This window comes from Aythya ferina (assembly GCF_964211825.1).
Source record: "Aythya ferina genome assembly, chromosome: 2".
Taxonomy (NCBI): Eukaryota; Metazoa; Chordata; class Aves; order Anseriformes; family Anatidae; genus Aythya; species Aythya ferina.
Genome location: NC_140297.1, coordinates 157346314 through 157368431, shown reverse-complemented (window position 1 = coordinate 157368431; position 22118 = coordinate 157346314). Strand labels below are relative to the sequence as shown.

The following is a 22118-nucleotide window of genomic DNA, read 5'->3' as shown; positions in this document are numbered from 1 at the left end:
AATTTTGTTTTGGTAGCTCTTTGAGTGCCACCAGAAGGCAGCTAAAAGAGTCCTGGGGGAACCAGCAGTGTCTGAGGCACCCTACTGATGGTTTTACCTCAAACTTAGTGCTACTGTGCAACTCCCAATGTGAATAGATGGATGGTGGAAATGGGTTTATACTTCTCTCTCCACAGCTTAGGCTTTTGGATTTGCCTTTTTGAAAAGTTTTTCAACTCATAGGCTTTTAACTTCTAGCCAGAGTTTTCACGTTGCCTCCGAGACAGAGCAGTTTCACTTCAGGTATTGAAGCTATGCATTCCTCTTTTCAGGTCTCTAGGGGCATGAGGTGTTTCTGCTTCCAGAAACGTGTCTAGCATGTCAAAATGGAAAGATCTTTGCATTATCATTTTTAAAAAGGTGGTGGGAAGCTTTCCAGACTGAAGTACTCTGTGATCTGAATACGCACTTCCCAAGGTAGGAGCCTAGCAGAGCTTTACATAGGACCAGAGCTCTATAGGAACATATAAGAAAGATGGAGAGGAGGAACATTGCCCCTTTAAAGCTTACTAATTGCTGCCTGCATTACAGTTGTGACAGCCTGACGTTTTACAGCTCGTTTCTCTTAACAGCTGATAAATGGTTTGGTTTTATGTGCTATTCCTTGTCTCCAGAAGTTCACTTGCATCAACAAGAATAAGATCAACGTTCCCTAAGTGCAGCTGCAGCAAGGCAGCTGGCTGCTATTGATCCTATTAAATTCACCTCTCCTGCTTCTCTTCCAGCTTTACCAGGACCCATTTTCTGACCTTAATTCTGATGTTTTCCCTGTTGAGGTGCCACCTGACTCAATGGTAGACAGAATACTTCTTACCTTAGCTATCCACTTAGCTCAATCTATAACGTGCTTTGAGCTCTTCAGATGAAACACCACAGAAGTGCAGGTGTTATTGAAACACACAGGTTGGTAAAGCAGCCTTTCTGGAAAGGACTCTCACGTTCTCAACTGTCCTTGGCACATTCTGGACACTTAGGGCTGAACGGTTTCATTTAGACACAGAGCGATGGGTCAGCAATAAGAATGTTCCTTTAATCTATTTTATTCGAAACAGGTATTTCCATTTCACTCTGATTAAGAGGTAAATTAATAAAGTTTTGTTTGTTTGTTTGTTTGTTTGTTTTCCTGCCTTCTTCAATTAATATGCATGGTTTTGAGTATTTATCTAGAAACTTTTAACTATATTTAAGAAAACTATTACTTTTGTATTTTTTTTTTGAGCTAGGTGAGCTCCACAGCCCCAATGCAGCCCCAATGCAGCCCCAAAACAGCTTTACTGATTACAGCAGCATGGGGCTGGAGTGAAAAGCAGAGGACGATCATAATTTGAGTATTGCCATCGAAGATGCAGCATCTTAAAACCAAAGCACAAAGGATTCTGTCTATCATCAGGGACACGGCAAGCCTGAGAAGTCAGAGGATGCTCAATTTGTCTGCCACGGTGAATGATCCCTGGCTGCTATGCAAGGAAGCGCAAAGCAGCAATGTGCATGGTTTGTAAAATCCCTTCTTTTATTTATTTATTTTTGAGGGTGTACAGCTTTGTAGGAGGGTGTTGGAGGACTTTATAGGGGAAAGGGAGATAAACCCATAGAACTGTTTGTAAAGTCCCCAGGGAGTGGTTTTTGGAGTGAACAAACCTAAACACTACAGTTTTTATTTCAGAGGGAAGCGTCTGACCGAATCCCAAGGACAGCTGGGACTGAACTAATGTTTATGCACTGCGGATGCTCAAGGGAAAGGACCCAAAAGTGAATGGGGAGCCGAGTCATTTAGGAGGGTGGAGGCACCTTAAAGGGAAAGAGGGGAACTGGTTGCCAAGAAACTACCTTGGGAAAAAAGCAAACACAAACAACTCCATGGATAAACGGAGGGTGGAGGCTGAAAGGAGGCTTCTGACTCGTGGCTAGCTTACTGTACACCCTAGGACTGGGAAGTTAACTGTTTTGTGGTTGAATTCGGCCAATTCAGGATGAGGCTCACGCCACAAGGTGGATGGGGCTGACTCACGAGCTTCCTTTCAGAACCGACCTCCTCTGTGGGATGGTCCTAATTGATGCTGTGCCATCCTTGCCTCAGCACAGGTCCCCAGGTCTGAGTATTTCCCTTTACAGGAATAATAGTAAATATTAAATAATAGCAGTGATGTAAAAAAAATAAATAAATAAAATAAATAAGATAAAATAAAATAATAAAACCACATAAAATATGCTTTTAGAATAAAACCATAAGATAAAGGGCTTACTCTCCAGTTGGGATGGACAGGGCCGGTTCTCACTTCTGCGGCCACATGATAGGAACGAAGGATTTGATTCAGGTCAAATTAATCACCAAAAAAGGGCTTGATTTCTTTTTGGACCAGGAATATCATTAGCTCCTTCCTTATTCTGCTCTTCCAAAATACTTACTGCTGAACAAGAGAGGAAAAAGGATGAATCACTGCAAATATTTGGCCGGTTTAGCAGTAGTAAAAGCCTCTCTCCTATAGCAATCTCTTCCTCTGTGGGCTCACTTCAGCTTATTTTAGCTCAGGGATGAATGTATCAAGCATGTCTCTTGAAATTCAAGAGATAAATACTTTAATTTAGAATGAAAGGGCAAAATAATGAAGGAGTCTTAGTCTACATACCTAAAAATAATCATGACCATGTCTTGTTTTCAGGGCATCGAATAGTCCACAGGTGACTTTCCTGCAATTCTAGTATTTGACGCTACAGCTGCAGTGTAAGAAAGACAACAGAAGCCAAATGGACTGTGAAACAGTCCTCATTTATTGTCGAAAATAGTCTAGTATTTGTATTATTTTTACTGAGGGAACATTGTTTGGCACAGTAGCTTAAAATAACACTGCCATTGCTAATGAATTTGTTCTTTTAAGTTGTGTTTCCTGTGGAGGATTGCTCAGGCAGAGATTGGAGGGATGCAGGGACTGCATCCATCCCCACAAAAACCAGGGCTGCAAACTTTCTTGTAACTTCTGCTAGAAATAAATGGAAAAGACTCCAACTCTTCACCAGCTCTAAAGAAAAGATATTCTCTCATCTGCAAGGAAATCAGAAATAAAATTTAAATTCCTTACATTCTATTGACAACTTTAATATATTTTATATAAATTTTTGTGTCTTTTCCGCAGGCACTGTGCCACTGCTTTCAGACAGTTCAGTGGTTAAGTGGCTCACATATCATATCAAATAAAGCCTCCTAAGATAGTAATTCCAGGCACAAAACATTGAAAGTTACCTTTTTTTTTGTAACAGAAGATATTTCGGAAAGGTTAAAGAAATGTTTTAAAACTTTCCAATTCACAACGAGAATTCCAGTGGTAAGACTTGAAGATAAAAATATTTGATATCAACAACAATCATGAAAAACTGATGAATTTATGTTAATGTTAAAATATTTGATATTAACAAAATATTTGATATCAACAACAATATCAACAATTGTACAATTAATAATTGATTTAATTAAAATATAAAGTTTTGTAAAAGAAGAGAACTAATTTATACCAAAGTCCAGCAGTACTTAAAAGACACGAGCATGTTTTATGGGGTTATGGTAAAAAAAACCTGCCATCAGTCTTCAGAAAAGAGTAATAATAATAAAATGACTTTGGAAATAATGTGAAGAATCTATAAGGTTGGTCCCAGCCATATAAATAACATTGCTAAGTAAAACTGTGTGAGGCTTGGCTAACTGAAAACGGAACTGGAAGCTGGGAACCCTGAAGGGACTTTTGGTAAGTTATTTCTCCTTTTCTATTTATAATTTCTGGATTGTATTAATTCTCTACAATATATACACACATTTTGCAGAGCTTTGAGGTTGGTCTAAAGGCTGCTGAAGTCAACTGGAGATTTTCTGCTGATCTTGGGGTCGCCTTCCAGCTGGGAGATGCTGAGCACTGCGCACCTTCACCCCGCACCTGCAGCACCCAGAGCATCGCTGTGGCAGATCAACGCAGAGCAGGCAGAGCAGATGTGACAACACACGAACTGCCTTTGGACCTTCTGGGGTTTCACCCCTTTGGATGACTCTGCTTGTGGATTTGGGAGAGGATCCTAAAATATAGGTATTCATTTCCCTTACTTTTATCTTCTGTAGCTAGCTGATGCTCTAAGCACTCAAGAAGGTCCGTAAAGTTTTCATCAAAAAGGTCAGAGCGTGATTCAGGTGACTGCAGACATATCATTCAAGGTGAGATGATGCACACTGTCCCCTCCTTTGACCTGATTTGCTCAAAGACTTTATAGATGCCTCGCTCAGATCAGTTCTGCTGCATCTTTTGGGAAGGCTTTTTGGAAGTGTTGCATCCCACGAAGCAACAGGCCTGTTTGCCCCCCACAAGGATGGAGAGGAGGGAAATGAAAAAGGCTCAGAGCCATGCAAAGCTTCCATTATCTGGAAGAAATGCTGCAAACAACCTAATGTTTCTTTGTTTGGCTACCCAGACATTTCAGCTGGTGGTTCTGCAGCTGCTTCAGAGCTTCTGAGCTGGTCACTGTAATACCTTGATGCGCTCAATGAGATTTTCTTTTTCTTTTCTTACTAAATCATAATAATGACCAAAAGCAGAAATATTCCCAAAATACCATATGTTTCTCAGAAGATTTACATATGATGTTCAACACATAACTTAAGGAAAATAACATTCTCTGCAAATATGAAGATTTTCATTGCCATCTGGCTAGAAGCAATGAACTTCATTTCTGTTCCTGACCTCAATACCTGTGAGTTTCTGTTTTCAGACAAATTGCAGGGCTCCCTTCCCTACAGCAAAGGGGAACCACTAAGTACCTCTAAAGACAATTTGTTTTTTAAGCATGAAATCTCTCAAACTTCTTAACTGCCTTTATTTTTTCCTACATTCTGGACACATCCCTAATTTAAATCATAGCAAAAGACAGCATTGGGGGAATTAATAACAGGAGCTTGAAAAATCCCTACACTTTGGCACCTGCTTGGTACATAATTAACACCAACAAATAAAAAAGGCCGACAGAGGAGCTGATCTAGCAACATCAAAAGAAACCAGTAAGGAAACATTTGTTCCTCCATTACACACAACCCCACTCCGTCCCTGGAACTGTAGAAGTTTTTTTGTAAGCTACAGATAAGAGGGTTGGGAAAACAACAACTATATGTGAAAAGAGAAGAAAGCCTAGCTTATACACATGATCTTGAATGTACAGACAGCTTCACCTTCCTAGCTGTGACACCCAGTGTCTTTCCTCGCTAAGGAATTACTATGCCTAATTTACAGACTGGAATTGGGGGCATCAAAAACCTAAATGTCATTAAATCCCATGGGAAGCTGATAGCAGAAAAAAAAAGCCTAGCATTGCTTGTCCTTCTAACTTGTGAACTCATAAGTAATACTCTTACAAAGTTCATAGTGATGTGCAAAAAATGCATTTTTAAATAAATAAGAAGGAATAATCCACAACTGATTTATGAGGCCATTTTCTTCCCTGCACACCAAAACGGCCAGATAACTTTCTAGAGAGGCAGGCGTTCATAAGAAAGACATGTTTGGCTCTTGGAGAAAGAGAAAGCCATAACTGAGGACATTTGCTGTTGGTTTTTGTCTCTTGCTGTTTCTGAAGCAGCCTTTACTCAAAGCAATATTCTGTTTCCAAGCTAGATAGTCACACTTTTAAACTGGTTCAATAAAAATTAAAACTATTCCACTCTTTCTCATGTAGAGAAACATTTTCAAGATCAAATTTCTATTTAAAGATGTGTTATAGGTGTTTCAGCTGCCATCAATTTGCTTTTCTATAGCTTCGAGTGACTTGCAACAATGTGAGATTGCCACAAAGGGCATGAATCTTTGTGCAGTCTTTCTGCTACAGCAATTGGTTTCAGAATAAAGGAACCTGAGAGAAATATTTGTGTTCTCCAGTGCTTGCCATGTCAAATCAAAATGGCACACAACCTCAGGATGTAGAAGAACATAACTGTTAAAGAACATGGTCTACTCTTCAGGAGTTACTGAGATGAGTTGGGTTGGAAGGGACGTACAAAGCATGAACTCACTCCTGTATGTGTCATAATCAACTAATTTAGTCCCCCAAAGCAAAGCACACTGGTTTAAGTCCAGCCAAAGGTATTCTCTCTTCCTTATTTTGATGCAATGCTTTTCCTACCAAGTGCAGAAACTCAGGTGTAGCAGTGCGGTAGTCAGATATTAAGGCACTTCACAGAACATCTTGAAAATAGGCAGAGATGTTGAGCATGTGCTGAGAAAACCAGTAGGTAGAACTAAGAGTGTCTGGTGGCAAAAAAGACACTGTAGAAAATCTCTCTTCATCGATATACTGCAAGTACATACACTCCAGTGAATGTCAGTCAGCACCAAAGGGACACAGAATAAAATATGTGTGAGCTGGACAATCCTGCAAAGGAAGTATTTTCTGATGCATCACCATCTTGTAAACATATCTGCTATGATAATTAACTCTACATTTTATCTGTTGCAGAGGCTCAATTCAAAGACTTTGTGCATGAGTGGTATCCTTCTTCTTCAGTGTCCTAAATGACAGTAAATTATCATTTTGTAATTAGGCAACTGAAGAGCATGGACCTGAATTCAAGAAAATCAGTCTTTCTTTCTTTTTTTTTTTTTTAATTCTATTTTTATTTCAGCTTTCAAAGCAGTACAGGATGAAAAAATTAGAGGAACAACAGAAGCCTTCTACCTAGATACGCTCCTTCAGGCTGACTTAAACTTATGAGGTCATTTATTCAGCAGTTCCCAAATAATGACTTCATTCAGACAGCAGGGACTCCCGATGCAGCCATCGGAGAATAAATTCATGCAGGTCAGCAATATCCTGACTATAACTTAAAGTAATTGTTTTTTAACAAGAGGAAAATGTAATGCAAGGGGATCGTCTCTGAATATGGGATCAGGAGACTTGCCCCACCCCAGAACTAAGTGCTAGAAGGTGTCTCCTTCACCACTGCAATGCAGCTATCAAAGCCAAAGACACCTTCGGACCAGCAGAGCAACTGCAGCCCCTAGCCATCAGTCTGCTGTGGGAGTGCAGAGAAAGAATAAAATTTCCATTGCCACAGCTTTAGGGAGGATGGGGAGAACCCTAAAACTCAGAGGAAAGGAACAAGCACCAGGCCTGTATACCATTCCTAAAATCCAAACCAAAATGGCATCAAAGTTGTCACGATTCTGGGACAGACCTCACAATGACTGGTCACATTGCCACGACTCTCAGAAGTCCATCTACCTAAAATTAAAAATCAGGTTGGTAACAAAGCTGGAGATGCTACAACTGAATAAACAGAGTGGAAAATAAGGGAGGTATTAAAAGAATCAATACTCACAACAATTCAAAATCATTCATTGAATATGAGGCTGGCCAGCAAAGACCATCAACATCCAAAAAAAAGTTTTCCGACTTAATGTAATTCCCTCTGTTTGAAAATAAATCTACAGAAAATTATTCTCAGATGTCTAAACTGTTGTTTAAACAACAGCGAGGATTGCAGAAAGGAGAGTGTTTTTGTTTTCCCATTTGTTCAAATCCTGAGAAGTAAATAAAAGAAAAAAAAAGGACAACTTCTCTCATAGGTGGTCATCTAGACTGGACCACCATAAGTAATATTAGCTAATCTTATCAGAAATAGATAAGGCTTAAGTAAGTCTTAAAATAAGGAAGTCAAACTATTCCTCGGCAGCCACCCCTGACTTCCTTGCTGGCTGGACGGCTGTCCCACGGGCCCGGTGTCGCTCTGGCGATCGGGAGGATTAGATCTATACATCCACATCTGACTGCCAGAAGTGTGCTGAAATTTGCATTAAGTACAAGAACTCCTTTGATCAAAACATGGCATACATTTTACACATCAAGGGGCTCTACAGGAGAAGTGTAAGCTTACCAAAGCAGCTGCAGGGATTTGGGGAGGGATTTGACAGAGAACAGAGCGATGACATCGCTGTCACAGTTTCTGCAGAAGGCTGACTCGATCTGATTAATAACAAAGAAGCAGGACTGCATGAGGACAAAATAAAAAAAAATGAGATGTTTTAAGACCAGTTTGACAACTACAAACATCAGGCTTGTGGGCTGGTTGGAACTGGAAGGCTGTATCTTTACTGGGAAAGCCACCAAGTGCATTCCTGGAAAGCAAACTCTGTTGCTCCGACCCCGAGTATCCCAAAAGCACGCACTCCTCAGGCCCCCTTCTCTTCCAGGTCTGTCTGAGAAAAGCGTGCAACACAGTTAAAGGCATCAAAATGGTAGAAAAATGTTTTTTGTTTCTTTGTTTGTTTGTTTCCCATTGGGAAATCTAGGAGATTATTATTGTGCTTCTAATTAAGACATTAACATTTGCTTTGGAGGTTGTAGTTAATAACAGCAACTCATCAAGAGGGTCCCCCAGCCACTAATTAGTTTTTTCCACAACCAATTTTCAACCTGAATTTTCCCTTCATATTCCTGTGTAGTTACGTCAATTTTCCTTGGAATTTTCCATAAGAATTTATTTGGGGTTCTTTATTGTTATTATTTTTAATAAATCAGTAATTATTTTATATTATTTTATATTATTTTATATTATTTATATATTTAATATATTTTTAAAAAATAATATTATTTTTAATAAATCAGAAATACTTCTTTTGGTGCCTTTCCATTCAGTTTATAGTCTAGACACTGTCCAGAGATGCTAATATAATGTTTTGCTTATTTTTTTTAATTAGGGGAGAAGCCAAAGATGTGCATTTTGTCATTACTAACATTTTGGTGCCTTATTTAACCAATGTCAGAGTACTGAGTAGACACCCTGTATACGCAATTGAAGACTTCTTCATCTAGGGTTGATTCAAAGGATTTTAAAAAGCATTTTCTCCTCTTATGATGAAAGATGTAACTGTGTATTTTGTGAAATATTTAACGTCTTGCCATTTTCTCCTTTTTTCTAAACCCTCCTGCATTTCATTGTCACAGCTTGAATTAGCCCTGCAGTTCAGAGCTACCTGTCTCTCACCAGCCTGATCACTCTGGTTGTTTTGATGAATATTTACCATCCTGCAGGAAAGCTGAAGACGCCTGACTGCAGCTGTGCTCCAAAACACCGGAAAGGACTGGGTCTTTTTAAAGCTATTACCCCAGCTCCGTCGTTCAATAAAAGACAATACACGCTACACTATAATGAAGTTTCCTATCTTTTTGTTTATACCGTGCAGCACAGGTTTAATAACTGCTGTAAATTGAATGAGATAATGGCGTGGACTAGACAAATAATAACATTAGTATTCAACTGAATGCCTTACCTCAATATTAATTGTTCAATAATGACTTACAGAGGATAGTCTCATTTCCACCTACCAACAACCTCTGTGGAGACAGAGCTGGCAAGCAAGTTATTTTACTTTTCTGTACATATTTTCAAGGAATAGAAGAAAACAAGAATCTTAAAAGCCCAAGGTGTAAGTCATATCTCATAAAAGGTTATTTGTGTACAGATTTAGGCTCACTACCTAAGCTCTCCAGCAGTCAGTTGAGAAAAATAGATCCAATCAGAGAGGGATTCGTTGTTTTCTCAGTAGGTAGGATGGGTGAACTTCTGAAGTGCCTGTCTTTCTGAAATGCAATTATTAGTTTGGATGAGAATATGGAGTTAGGGGGGGAAAAAAGGCAACTACAAACAGCAAAGATCTGAAAATGAATGCCTTACTGTCCATACAGAAACCATGACTATCATCCTAATGTGTGATGAATTTCTGCTGACGCTTTTATTCTGGGTTAACTGTTTAACTTGTCATTGGATTTAAACTTGAACATAGCTCCCCTCTCCCAGCTGAGAGCTTCAGTCAACAACTTTTATGGAACTTCCTCTACAATTGAATAAAAATTGCATTCTGTAAGGTGAGAGAGATTTCCCATCAAGTGTTTTATCAAAATAGGCATGTTGCTGAATGCTTCTGTTTTAATATTTTGCTGATGGACAAAGCGATGAGAAGCCAACAAAAAGTAATTTCACTAGGATATAAAACAACCACTTTTCAGGAATTGGTAGAAGCCATCAATTTGATATCCGTGCCTGACAAATACGGTGGCTTTCTACAGCAGTGTTGATAAGAGAAGAGCAACTGATGGACTTGTGCAAAGCATTTGACACCATCCCACATGATATCCTTGTCTCTAAATTGAAGAGACAGGGATCTGATGGATGGACCACTCAGGTAAGGAATTGCCTGGGTGCTCACACTCAAAGAGTTGTGGTCAGTGGCTCAATGTTCACGTGGAGATCAGTAATGAGAGATGTCCCCCTCAACTCTGCTCTTGTGAGAGCTCACTTGGAGTACTGCATCCATAAAATGGGGAGAATTGGTACGCTGATGCTTCCCAGAGAATCTGCGGACAATGAAGGTATAAATACTCAGGAACAGTCACCATTTATTAGAGCAAAGATATGTGAAAAGCTACCTGAAACAAGAATGTTTATTAAACCTGTGTATCAAAACAGTAGGATGTATTATGTATCATAGGAAGTGCATATTGTTACTGCCTTACATGCTAAAGATACAGCTCTGGAGAGGAGCTATTTGCTTTCAGGCCTGTTCAGCCAGTGAACACTGCGTGAATGTGGCAACTCAAATACTGTCTCAACTTACCACTGTAAAAAATAGCGATAACAATATCCTCTTCACAAGTTTGTTGGGAGGCTAGTGCACTATGATGTCTTTGGATGAAGGCTGAGACAAAAGGAAACAATAATTGGGATCAAATGCTTGGATGGGTCATTTAGTGCAATTCCCTGTTATCACTGGTAAAAATATCATAAAAATTTATGAAGATACATTTTCCCTTTCCAGTAATGTACCTCCACTCCCTTCCCTGCCTATTACACAAAATATGCTTCTGTTTTTACTCATGCACTTCCTTCCATTTTTACTATCCCAGTCCCCAAGAGCATTCAATTTTTCCTGTGTGTTACTGTGAACATCCTCTTTATTGATGTCTCCCAACTTTCTGTCATCAGTAATTTTAATTAGTGCATTTCTACCTTTTTTTTGGCAAGAGCATCAATAGTGATCCCCAGACCAATAATTATAAAATAACTGAAATCATTCTTCCTTCCTTCCTTCCTTCTTTCATTTCTGCATAGTGGTCCAGCTTTGGCTGAAAGGGTAGAGAGTATCAGCTATCCTGTCTAGCCTACAGCCTGCTGGGCCAAGGACTCCCAGGAGACTGGCAGATTCATGTACAAACCCCATAAGCTAAGGAAGTCACTGCGTCTCCCATTTTTTTGGCAGCCTATCTAATGGCCCAGTTCTTCTATAAAAGGTTGATGGTAATGCTGCACCTGTGTTTAAAAGTTTCTAGGACTTATTTTTACACAGCGCTCAGTGCATTTGTATCGTGTTCAGAGCTTACCTGATAGATTGGGTCCCATAGGGGCTTGGGACATTTTAGTTGGGATTCACCTGATTTGAAGTAGCTATTTACAATCTAGGCATCTATTTGTTTAGCATGGCTCCCTTGTTTCCTTATAGTACCTGGAAAGCTAATCAACCCGGTCAGCGAGGTTTAGAGCATGACTTGTCTTGCCCTAAAGCAAACTACCGACGTTTGATCTGATGAGTCAGCCTAAATTCCATTGACTGCATCGACTGGTGCTCCATCGATGACAAAGAAAACCCAGCCAACTAGCTCAGCTGTAGATACACTTTCCCACTGAAGCATCCTACCTTCGATTTCCAGCCACAGGGGCAACTTCCACAGAGGTGAGAGCTTGGGACCTGCTCAAGCTGGGTCTGCCTGGGCTTCTCAGGCTCAACTGCCACTAAAGGTGAGAGATATAATAAGGATTTTTAAAGTGGCTGCTTTAAACTTCAGTTGTTGAATATATGCAATGACTGACAAGCATGCAAACACTGTTGCCATGCTTAAGTATCTCCTTGAAAAATAATATTCTGTCTTGATGCGTCATCAGGGCAATTAAAATGATTAGAGGACTGGAGCACCTGTTGTACAAGGACAGGCTGAGAGAACTGGGCCTGGTTAGCCTGGAAAAGAGAAGACTGAGGGAAGACCTCCTCAATGTGAATAAATATCTGAGGGGATGGTGTCAAGAGGCTGGAGCTGGTCTCCTTTCAGTTGTGCCCAGTGAAATGATGAGAGGATAATGAGAGGTAATATCACCAAGCCCAACCATCAGCCAACACTACAAGTCTACCACTAAACCATGTCCCTAAGCACCACATCCACGCATCCCTTAAATACCTCCAGGGGTGGGGACTCCACCACTTCCCTGTGCAGCCTGTCCCAGTGTCTAACCACCCTTTGCATGAAGAAATTCTTCCCGATATCTAATCTAAACCTCCTCTGGCACAATCTGAGGCAGTTTTCTTGTGCCCTTTCACTTGTCACCTGAGAAAAGAGACTGACACCCAGCTGGCTACAACCCCCTCTCAGGTAGTTGTAGAGAGCAATGAGGTTAGGGCTACAAAGATGGTGAAGGGCCTAGAGGGGAAGATGTACGAGGAGTGGCTGAGGTCCCTTGGCCTGTTCAGCCTGGAAAAGAGAAGGCTGAAAGGAAACCTCATGGCAGTGTACAGCTTCCTCATGAGGAGGAGCAGAGGGGCAGGCACCAATCTCTTCTCTTTAGGGGCAAGTGATAGGACCCTTGGGAACAATGTCAAGCTGCGACAGGGGAGGTTCAGGCTGGATATTAGGAAAAGATTCTTCACCAAAAAGGGTGTCGCACACTTATCAGGCTCCCCAGGGACGTAGTCACAACACCAAGCCTGTCAAGAGTTTAAGAAGCATTTGGACTGTGCTCTAAGTCATATGGTCTGAATTTTTGGGTAGACCTGCGTGGTGCCAGGAGCTGGACTCGATGATCCTTATGGGTCCTTTCCTGTTTGGGATATTCTGTGAGGTCTCCCTTCAGCCTCCTTTTCTCCAGACTAAACCCTGGTTCCCTCATTTCATGTTTTCTAGCCCCTTCACCAGCTTCATGCCTTTCCTTTGTACACGCTCCAGCATCAGGCTGCCCAGGGAAGTGGTGGAGTCACCATCCCTGTAAGTCTTTAAAAGACGTTTAGACGTAGAGCTTAGGGATATGGTTTAGTAGGGACTGTTAGTGTTAGGTCAGAGGTTGGACTCGATGATCTTGAGGTCTCTTCCAACCTAGAAATTCTGTGATTCTGTGATCTTTCAGTAAAACAAACACAGACGCACTGAGAACACCAGCTGAGCATGCAGAGCTACCCCTACCACTCAGGAGGGAGGACACAGGATTAAACCTCCCTTCTCCCACCCTCACCCCTTTATTTTTCCCCCCAACCCTGTGTGCACCTGGGGGGATAGCAGCAGCCACTGGCCCCCCAAACCCCCTCCAGGAGGGGGCTGCCTCCATAGAGGCGCTTGCGCGGGCGAGGCGGGGCTCCCCCCTTACAGGGGGGCGAGAGGGGAGGCAACTGGACCCTTTTATCTCCCTTTTTCTCCTTTCCCTTTCCCCTCCCCTCCTTCCCCGCGGCCATGTTAGTGCGGGGAGGGAGAGGGCAGCGGCGCATCCCATGGTGCAGCGCGCCGGGAGGGCGGGGGAGAGGCCTTGGGGTGGCCGGGGCAGGGGGAGAGGCAGGCAGCGGGTGGGGGGGGCAGGAGGGAGGAGGCTGCCGCCCGCCCCGCCGCGCAGAGCCACCGACAGCGGGGCCGGCAGGGCGATTTCACGGCTTTTTCTTCTTCTTCCTCCTCCTCCTCCTCTTCTTCTTCCTCCCCGCCTACTCGCTCGCCGCCCCTCCTCCGGGCCAGCTGGCCGGAGGCGGCTGCCCGCAGCGCGGTGAGTGCTGGAGGCTTGGGGAGGGAGGTTGGGGTGGGTGGGGGGGGGACCGCAAGCATAAGGGGCCAGGCGGCCTGAACTTACATAACGGGCCCTTGGGGGGGGGTGAGGAAGAGGAGGGAGGGGGAGGAAGGAGGAGATAACCCCCCCTTTTCCCTCCCCTTCTTTCCGCGCAGGGGGCGGCAGCGGCACCGGGGGGGGAGGGGGGGAACTGGAGACCCCCCCCCTTGGGGCGCCCATATCCACCCTTGGGGCACCCATACCCATCTATGGGGCACCCACACACCCTTTAGGGTCTTCCCAGACCCCTAAGGGGACCCCTACATCCCCAGACCCCCCCCCACAGCTCCGGGAGCCCATAGCGGGGGGCTGCGGGCGAAGCCGCTTCCCTGCCCCGCTGGGCGGCGTGGAAGGGAAAAAGGGGCAAGGGGGAGAGGGGAGCTGCTGCATCGCCCTTCCTTCCTTCTCCTTCCCTCCTCCTCCTCCTCGTCCCCTGCTTCTTCTCCTCGCCCCCTGCCCCTTTTCCTCGCCCCCTTCCCTCCCTCCGTCGCCCAGGGCCGGTCCCGGCGGATGCTGCGGGACGCGGGGCCGGGCGGAGCGGGGCCGGTCCCTAAAGTAAACAAAGGGGAAGGGAAGGGAAAAGAAAAGGGAAAAAAAGGAAGGGAGGAGGACGAGGAAGAGGAGGGGGTGGTGGCCCCTTGGCCGCCCGGATCCCCCCCTTCGTCCCCACAAGGCGTGCTGGGGGAGCCCTAGTCGGAGAATGGGGGGGGAGCGTGGAGGTTTCTTTCTTCTCCGCTTTTTTTTTGTCTTTTGGGTTTGGTGGTTTTTGTTCCGTGCCTGCACCCTCTGGAGAGCAGGGTTAGGTCCAGGGAGAAGCGGTGGCAGCCCCCCTGGTCCTGCACACGGGGTGGGATTTGGGGCAGGGAGCGGGGAGTGCCCCTCAGCCTTGCCTTGGGGGTCCGCCACATGGGTTGCGGCGGAGCCTTTGTGGCTCTCAGAGAAACTGGATTTCTTCCTTTTATTTTCCCTTTTTGTAAACCCGATTCTGCACTACACCAGCCATTGACTTCTGCAGCTGTAACCGAGTGTCTCTGCTCCGTTCCCGGGTCCCCTTTTGGGACGCACGCCGCACAAAGCCCTTTCTCATCCATTCTCCCAAACTTCCTTTACTCAGATGATGCTGTTTTGGAGCAGGGGGTTTCCCTATTTGATTTTTTTTCCCCCCTTTCTTCTCTTTCTGGCTGAAAGACTGCAGTTCGCCGTGTTGCTCCTGTGTCCGCCGACTTGCCCTCGGTCTCGTCCAAGTGCCCTGGAAGCCGAGCGTGTCCCGCAGGCCCCGGCACCGCGGTCAGGCTGCTGCAGCGTCAGCCTCCAGCTCCGTTTTTGGCTGTTTGATGAGAATAATAGCGGTGCTGTAACACTGGCACTGAACAAAAAGTTCCCTTGAAGGGAGAAACGCTTGGGGATCCCTGCTGAAGTAAATGGGAAAAGTGGGATTTAATGGGCTAGCTTGAAAGCGGTGTTGCGATGCCCCTTAAAAATACAGATTATTTTAGTCTTTGGCTGTTTCAAACTTTTTTTTTTCTTTTTTATTGTGTTAAGTGGAAAAGTCCCGCATTCCTCGCGGCTAATCTGCCTTCAGCATCTCTGATTTTATGAAACCTGGGGTAAGGTCAAGAGCACAGCTGGACGGGGGCCAGCAAATCCGGTTACGTAGCCATCGAGAACAGTGTGTTATCTTATTGGTGTTGGCCCTGTCCAAATTTCCACCGCTTCCTTTCTCCACCCATCTCCTTTTTTGTTACCTCCAAAATCGGGCTGTTACCCTGCCACATCTCTGTTTGGGGACGCCCTTGTCCCCACAGTGGGATTTATGGGATGAAAAGTAGAGCCTTTGGATTTCTTAAAGCAGGGTTTGTAGCAGAGAGTTTGTAAAGAATTTGTACGTGTACATTTGGGGCTGGAGCTCATGGAATAAATTCAGTGGAGGTAAAATCTGGGGTATTATAAACAAATAAAAAAAAAAAAAAAAAAAAACAAGGAGGGAGGATGCACTTGGCTAGCTGCTGGAAAACATTTTATCTCACAGGACCGTAAACTCTTCTGGCTATTGAAAAAGAGGAATATGGTCCAGAAACTAATCTGCCTTGTACATTTAAAACCTGTTTTTTATATATTGGTGTTGAGCTCAGATTGATGCTTGTGTTGGTCGACCTTTTATCTTTGGGGAAGGTTGAAGCGTACGCATAAAAGGAAGATGGCATCGTGCTTATTTGTCAGAAGCTCTAAACTCTTCAGCTTTGGGTATTATTAAAAGTGTTACACATGTGGAGGTGACATGGCAAAGGTAGTGTTGGTACTGGAGTACTTCATCCAGAAATCAACGTTAGAATAGCGCTTTCGAGTGTGGAATTGGCTGAAATAGCTTCAAAAAACTGGTTTAGATTCTAGATATCGAGTGTAGTGATGCAACCCAGCTTCAAAGTAGTTGCTTGTTGTTGAAAGGGCTTTTTAAATATAATGGTTTACCACACGATGACTAACGCTTGAAAGGGGGAAACCTTGGTTTTGTGAATTCCACCCAGCTCTCAGATGTGGGGGGGGATGATAGGCACGAAAAGAGGAGGAGTTCTTGGAAATGAAGTAGTGAGCCAGGTGGGTTTGATGGCTTAGCAGATTATTTTCTGTTTTGGATCCATAAATGTATTTTTTTTTTTTTTTTATGAAGAGGGAAAATCCAGAAACTGAGCATCTCTGGGAAACAAGAAGTTATTTCGTGCTGTTTGCATAACAAGATGCATTTTCTCCCCCTCGCAGTCACTGCAGTGCATAGCAGCACTGCCTGTAGGATGCTCCAACACTCATGATGATAACAGCTTGTTCCCATCCTTCCTCTGCCTCGGGACTTGTGGAAAAGTCTCTTTCACTATGACAAAGAGCTTTCTGTGCTCTCCAAGTGTGGTTTTGCAGCAACCCCATGTGCTTTATGTTCCTAAATCGCCGTGTATGCATTCACCTCTGGGTTTTTGGCAGTACCTGCAGTGGTGTTTAAAAAAAAAAAGTAATGTGTTGCAGAATACTGGTAATGTATACATTCAAATGTTGTCTGGTTTTCATTTTGCATCATTTCTTGTCTTAATTAGAACATCTGCAGCTTGAAACATGATATAGGTGGTTGTACACAGCGCCTCCAAGTTACTGTGTTCTGGATAAATGTCAGTAAATCACTAAAAGGTGTTTAACAAGGGTACTGTGAATTCATTGTCTTTTTCTTTTGTGCTCCAACTGGAATGCTAGTAGTGAAATCTGGGGGTTTTATTTGCTTCTTACCAGTAAGCTTAGGATTTTTCCTTTCAGACAGCTTTCAATGAACGTGCAAGCGTGTGACTGATACCTGCCTCCATCACGTGAGGTTCCCAGCCTAAATCCATTTTCCCTCTCATCTCGTGCTAGTGTAGCTCTAATATTTTGAGCACCACTGCTGGGTAACTTGCAAACACAGACATATTGACTGAATTTCTTGAAAAGGTTTTAATTAGAGGCCGGGATTTAATAACTGCAACAAATTCTTGCTGTATCCTTTCCATCTCTTGGATGGAGTGACAGTAGAAATGATGTAAGAACTCTCTAAAGTTTTAAATGTATTTATTTAGCACTCGAACGTCAGTGATTCTTGTCTCCCTGAATGGTGACTTCCACAGGATTGACGTTTTGCTTTAAAATTGTCTGAAAAAAGCAGAACTAAATGCGTGTTAGTGTAGGATTGGAGCTTGTAAATTGCTGGCTCTTTCAGGTGAGTCTCTTGGTGTGTGTAGGGCTGACATTCAGGAACCTCTGATGGCCGGTGTGTTGCACCACAGCACTCAAACACTGGTTTATCGTGTCTGTTAGAAAGATGGGAAGGTGGAAGAAGGAGAAACTCAGCTGAGAGCGTGATAATGGATAGCTGGCTTTAAGTAGCCTTTTAATGTAGGAGGGGGAGAGCTGCTGTGGATCTGAGCAAACAGCTTTCTGAAAGCTGTCTGTTCCTGTCACGTTTTCCCTCTTCAGGCAGTGGCTGATGGCTAATCAGATGAACTGCTGAAGCAAGTGTTTATTTAGGAGCTGAGCATCTTAAAGACCTCAGGTTTGTACTGCAGGCTTAAACTTTCCTTTTTCCTCTCCTTTTCCTTTGTAAGTTTGTGGTATTTCTACCGTGAAGGCTTCCTAAGGTGGTTTGCAGGTTGCTCAGCATTTAGGGTTCCTTATGCTCTATGTCTTGCTTCCAGCGTGGCTTTTGAGTAGGTCTTTGCAAATAGAAAGTGGTTTTGTATTTAAAATAAATAAATACAAATCAGATGGCTTGGTTTGGTTTCCTCCACTTGTATTAGAGCAGCCCCAAGGGGCGGTTTGATTACCCCAGAGGGTTGTGCTGCGAGGTGTGTGAGCTACTAAAGCCTGCAAGGGGAGGTGTTGAAAGCTTTTTCAGAGGGATGTGTTGGTGGATGGAGGCAGATGATGCTGGAAACCACATATATGGAAGAAATAATGTCTGAGCATAGTCGGAGGTGGGATGAGAACCACTGAAACTCACCCCACTGGCTGACAGTCCTCGAAATTCAGAGATGCACGAGGAAGAAATGGGAGAACAGTCTCTGAAATCTGGTTTGTAAGGTTTGTTAGCAGTGTTTGTCGAGTAAAAAATCAAAATGGAAGAGGTAAATAAAAGCTGAAGGCTTTGTTAGAGAGGCTCTCATCATTCTCTTGTATCAACGTTAATCGTGGGTATATCGAAGGCTTCCTCAGATCCGCAGCAGCCCACAGCTGAACTGATTAAAAAAACCTCTCCTGTATCAGATTTCCTTTGTACCCTATGACTTCAAGACTTTTTTTTTTCCCCTCTAACACTGTGCATTGGGTTACCTGAGTGTCTTTTATTGTGCTCAGCACAGGAAGGGCATGAAGGATGCATCCAAATAATTGTGCAGATTCCTCCTGCACCGAAGCTTTGCTGCTTTTTTCCTTTGGCTGGGAAGGGGGACAGGCAAACTCGGGACCGTTTTGTTTTGCTGCAGGACTCCAACTTCATACAGTGCCATACAGGTCAGCTTAGAGCTTTATCCTTTCCATTAATCTCGACCCTTTTCCCCCGTTGGAACTGTAATTCAACTCATTTTACAACCCTGGGCTAATTTCCTTCCTTTTAATCAGAAGAGCATGAGCTAAAGGTGTGCATCGGTTGTCCAGGAGACAGCACTAGGAGCTTACACATTCTTTGCCCTGCTCTCATGCTTGGTAAGTTGATCGAGCAGTACATTAGGAGGCATTAATGTGTAGGGGAGCATCCTTGAAGTGCTGCCTGTCTCGTTTCCATCCCGGATCGTAAAGGTTGGTGTGACAGAGCCGGAGCTGCTGGGGACGGTGAGGAAGAAGTCGGAGGGCTCAGCTGCCTGGTAGCTGCTCCTGCTTCCTGCTGCCATCCTGTTATTTTTATTTTTATTGTTTACCCTTGCATGAAAACGTGCAATTCCTGCTTTTGTTTTAATCTGTTTTGGGGGAGGGGAGCAGCGGCAGACCACGTCAGGCTATTAAATGCCTTTGGAAGGCAGAGATCACTTTTCTTTTTGTCCCGTTAAAGTTCCTGGGAAGGATTTGAACCAGCAGATGGGATTTTTGTTGGTTTTGTTTTTTCTTTTTCTTTTTCTTTTTTGAGTGTAGGAAGGAGGAGCTCCTGCTCTTTCCTGTCGTCTCGCTGCTCGGATAGCGAATAATTTGATTGCAGGGGAGTAGCAGAAGTCTAATCTAGCAAAAGCTCCAAATGAGCCCAATGATTTATTCTGTGGATTTGAATGCATCTCCTTAACCAGGGACCAAGCTTCCTTCCTGCCTCTTTCTTAATGCTGCAGAGAGTTCACTGCTGTAAGCCACGGGACGTACAGCAGCCAGCAAGGTTCATCTACACTTCACATTTTATTTGCTGGAGATGCCTCAATAAACAGCTTCCAGACAAAATTAGTGAAGTACAGAAGGTACAGTACCAGACTTCTCATAAATCCCCATGTCTGATGATCTTTAAAAGAGAATTTCCTCTTACTGACCTCAGACAACTTCTTAAATTCTGTGAAATGCAGAGTGAAAGCATGTAGTCTAGTCCCGTTCTCATGTTTTTACATAGGTGTGTGTTCGTGGTTTCCTTCTTTGTCCCTTTGTGGGCTGGTTTAGAGCACTGGAGCCTGCTTTTTCTCCAGTAAAGGTTAAGTACATAAAGGGGAAAAATGAAGTTAGTGTTTTAAAGGAGCACAGTTCCTTTTCATTGCTGTTCAGCTCACCAAGCTGTCTCCCAACTTTTTATTTCTCCCGTTTCTAAGACGCTTTTCTTCAGGCAGAAATGCCTTTTGCTCGGGGCTGAACGCTCTCGTGGTCCTTTTATACCCGCTTTTATTTCAGGTTTTAGCAGTCTCCTTCATCCTGTTTGCTGTTCCCCACTGAAGCTCCGTTGTAGCAGCAGCTGCTGAAGGCAGGGATATTTCTTCACAGTCAATCTGATGATCTAGGCAGTGGCGTACGAAAGAAACGTCTGCAACAGGTACCTCCAGAGCTGCTTGAACATACTCCGTGTAGAGATTTAAACTCAGTACATGTTTTGTTTTGCTTTAGCCCTTATCTCCCTTTCCTCGTGCCCTCCCCTGGCCAGTTCCAGAACGTGAGCGAGGTGTTCTTGTGTTCTTGCCAGTGCTTGCTAAGGCTCCTGATAGCGCTGCTTTTGCTAACCACTGGTGGAAGGAGATAGCAAGCACTGATAAAACCACAGCACTAAAAGTCAGGAGGTGAGGTTTTTTTTCTCTACCTCTTCTCTGGCTTATTTTTTTTTCATCTGATGTTGGCTGAACTGATTGAATTTCTGTGCTCTTGTTTGGTCCTGCTTAAAATAAGGGTGCTGCTATGCTTCGACTTCGTCTGCTGGCATATAAACTCATGGTGATTCTGGAGTGCTTTCTTTAAGAGGGGTTGAAGTACCCCTCACCATGAATTTGGGTGAAAGCTGGTCAGTTAAGGTGCTCTTACTGCTTGGCAAGAGCCCTGACATGGCCATCTCAATAAATTCACATTTGTCAGTGTACTTGTTAACCTTCCACAATGCCAGACTTAGAACCACTTTGTGTTTTATTTAACAAATAGGAACAAAAGCAGGTTGATATTACATATATGGGGAGAAAAAAAAAAAAAAAAAAAAACACAAGTTGGAGGGCTTTAATCTCAAAGCTCTATATTAACTTTTTAAACTGGATTTTTCTATTGCTAGCTTTCAGCCAGGAAACCTTTGTGTGCTGACTTGTAAGTTTCTGTTGCTCTCAGTAAAGTTTTTTTTTTTTTTTTTTTTTTTTTTTTTTCAAATATTACAAGTCATAGTTTCTGTTCTCATCCTTCTGTTAACAGCACCATTACAGGAATGTTGTTAATGGAGAAGTAACTCTGATTTTTATCAGTTCTCATTTTCTACATCAGGCTTAAGCACCATATCCTAGAGGTTTCTAGATCCCAGTTGGTTTATGAACCATCTTTTCATTTTCATTTTAGTTTATAAAAATCGGGAAGCTGGCTGTTTTCTCTACTTGTTTTGGTGCCTCTCTCCTACTCTGAGTGATTCTGAATTTTGTTGTTCAAGTGTCCACTTCAAGCATGCTTTTCGAGTTCTGCAAAAGCCGAGTGAGCCTGGATGTGTGTTAGTTCTCAGTTTATCACCTTTTTTTTGTAGTGTGGCAAAGACAGACGTGTTCTCCTGTGATGTCTCAAGGGCTGAACACTTGGAATAATCAACCAGCCGAATCCAATATTGGTGGGATTGAGGGAAAATGCTGTGTTTGTTTGCAGCAAGAAAGGGTTTTCCTCCCTTTTGGATGCCTTCAGTAGCTGGCCAGATAGCTGAAGTGTAAGATGTATAAAAATGGAACAGAGTAAGGTGTTGATGCTTTCTCTCCTTGTATTCTAAAGCTTTTCCCGTGCATTAGCATTGGAATAGATTAGGGAGCAGGCTCTTGTCACTGATGGTGTCTAAGAACAAACTAGGCACCTGTGAGAAAGGAGATGCCGTTTATCCCTACCTCAGGAGCAGCAGATTGACGAGACACACTCAAATCCCTGATTTTGGTGACAGTAATAGGTAACAACCACGGGGTTTGTTATTTCCATGTTTACACTGGTGGTCAATGTAGTTGACAGTAACCCCAGCAACTCGTAGCTTTCTCTGAGCTCTTCAGCAAGTCTTCTCCTGCTACTTTGCAGCTTTGGG

General features: G+C 43.4%; 1 protein-coding gene and 2 long non-coding RNA genes across 4 annotated transcripts in view; 2 read left to right on the top strand and 1 right to left on the bottom strand.

The window, feature by feature from the left end:
• The first annotated feature begins 676 nt into the window (after positions 1-676).
• On the top strand, positions 677-2901 carry LOC311432896. Of its 2 annotated transcripts, none has more exons than XR_014690405.1 (3): positions 677-942; positions 1268-1530; positions 1703-2901. It is a non-coding gene; the product is annotated as an uncharacterized lncRNA (long non-coding RNA). The 2 variants fall into 2 exon arrangements; XR_014690406.1 differs by having other exon boundaries at positions 1691-2901.
• Positions 2788-13579, bottom strand: LOC311432895. The gene is made up of 7 exons (XR_014690404.1): positions 13366-13579; positions 11754-11848; positions 10677-10757; positions 9540-9642; positions 9333-9396; positions 7937-8025; positions 2788-3079 (listed from the first exon to the last, which is right to left on the bottom strand). It is a non-coding gene; the product is annotated as an uncharacterized lncRNA (long non-coding RNA).
• An 88-nt stretch (positions 13580-13667) lies between these two features.
• PTK2 (protein tyrosine kinase 2) overlaps positions 13668-22118 on the top strand; it is a 191343-nt gene continuing 182892 nt past the window's right edge. The window contains exon 1 of the mRNA XM_084510085.1: positions 13668-13849. The gene's annotated coding sequence lies outside the window, so the exon portion shown is untranslated. The remainder of the gene's footprint in view (positions 13850-22118) is intronic.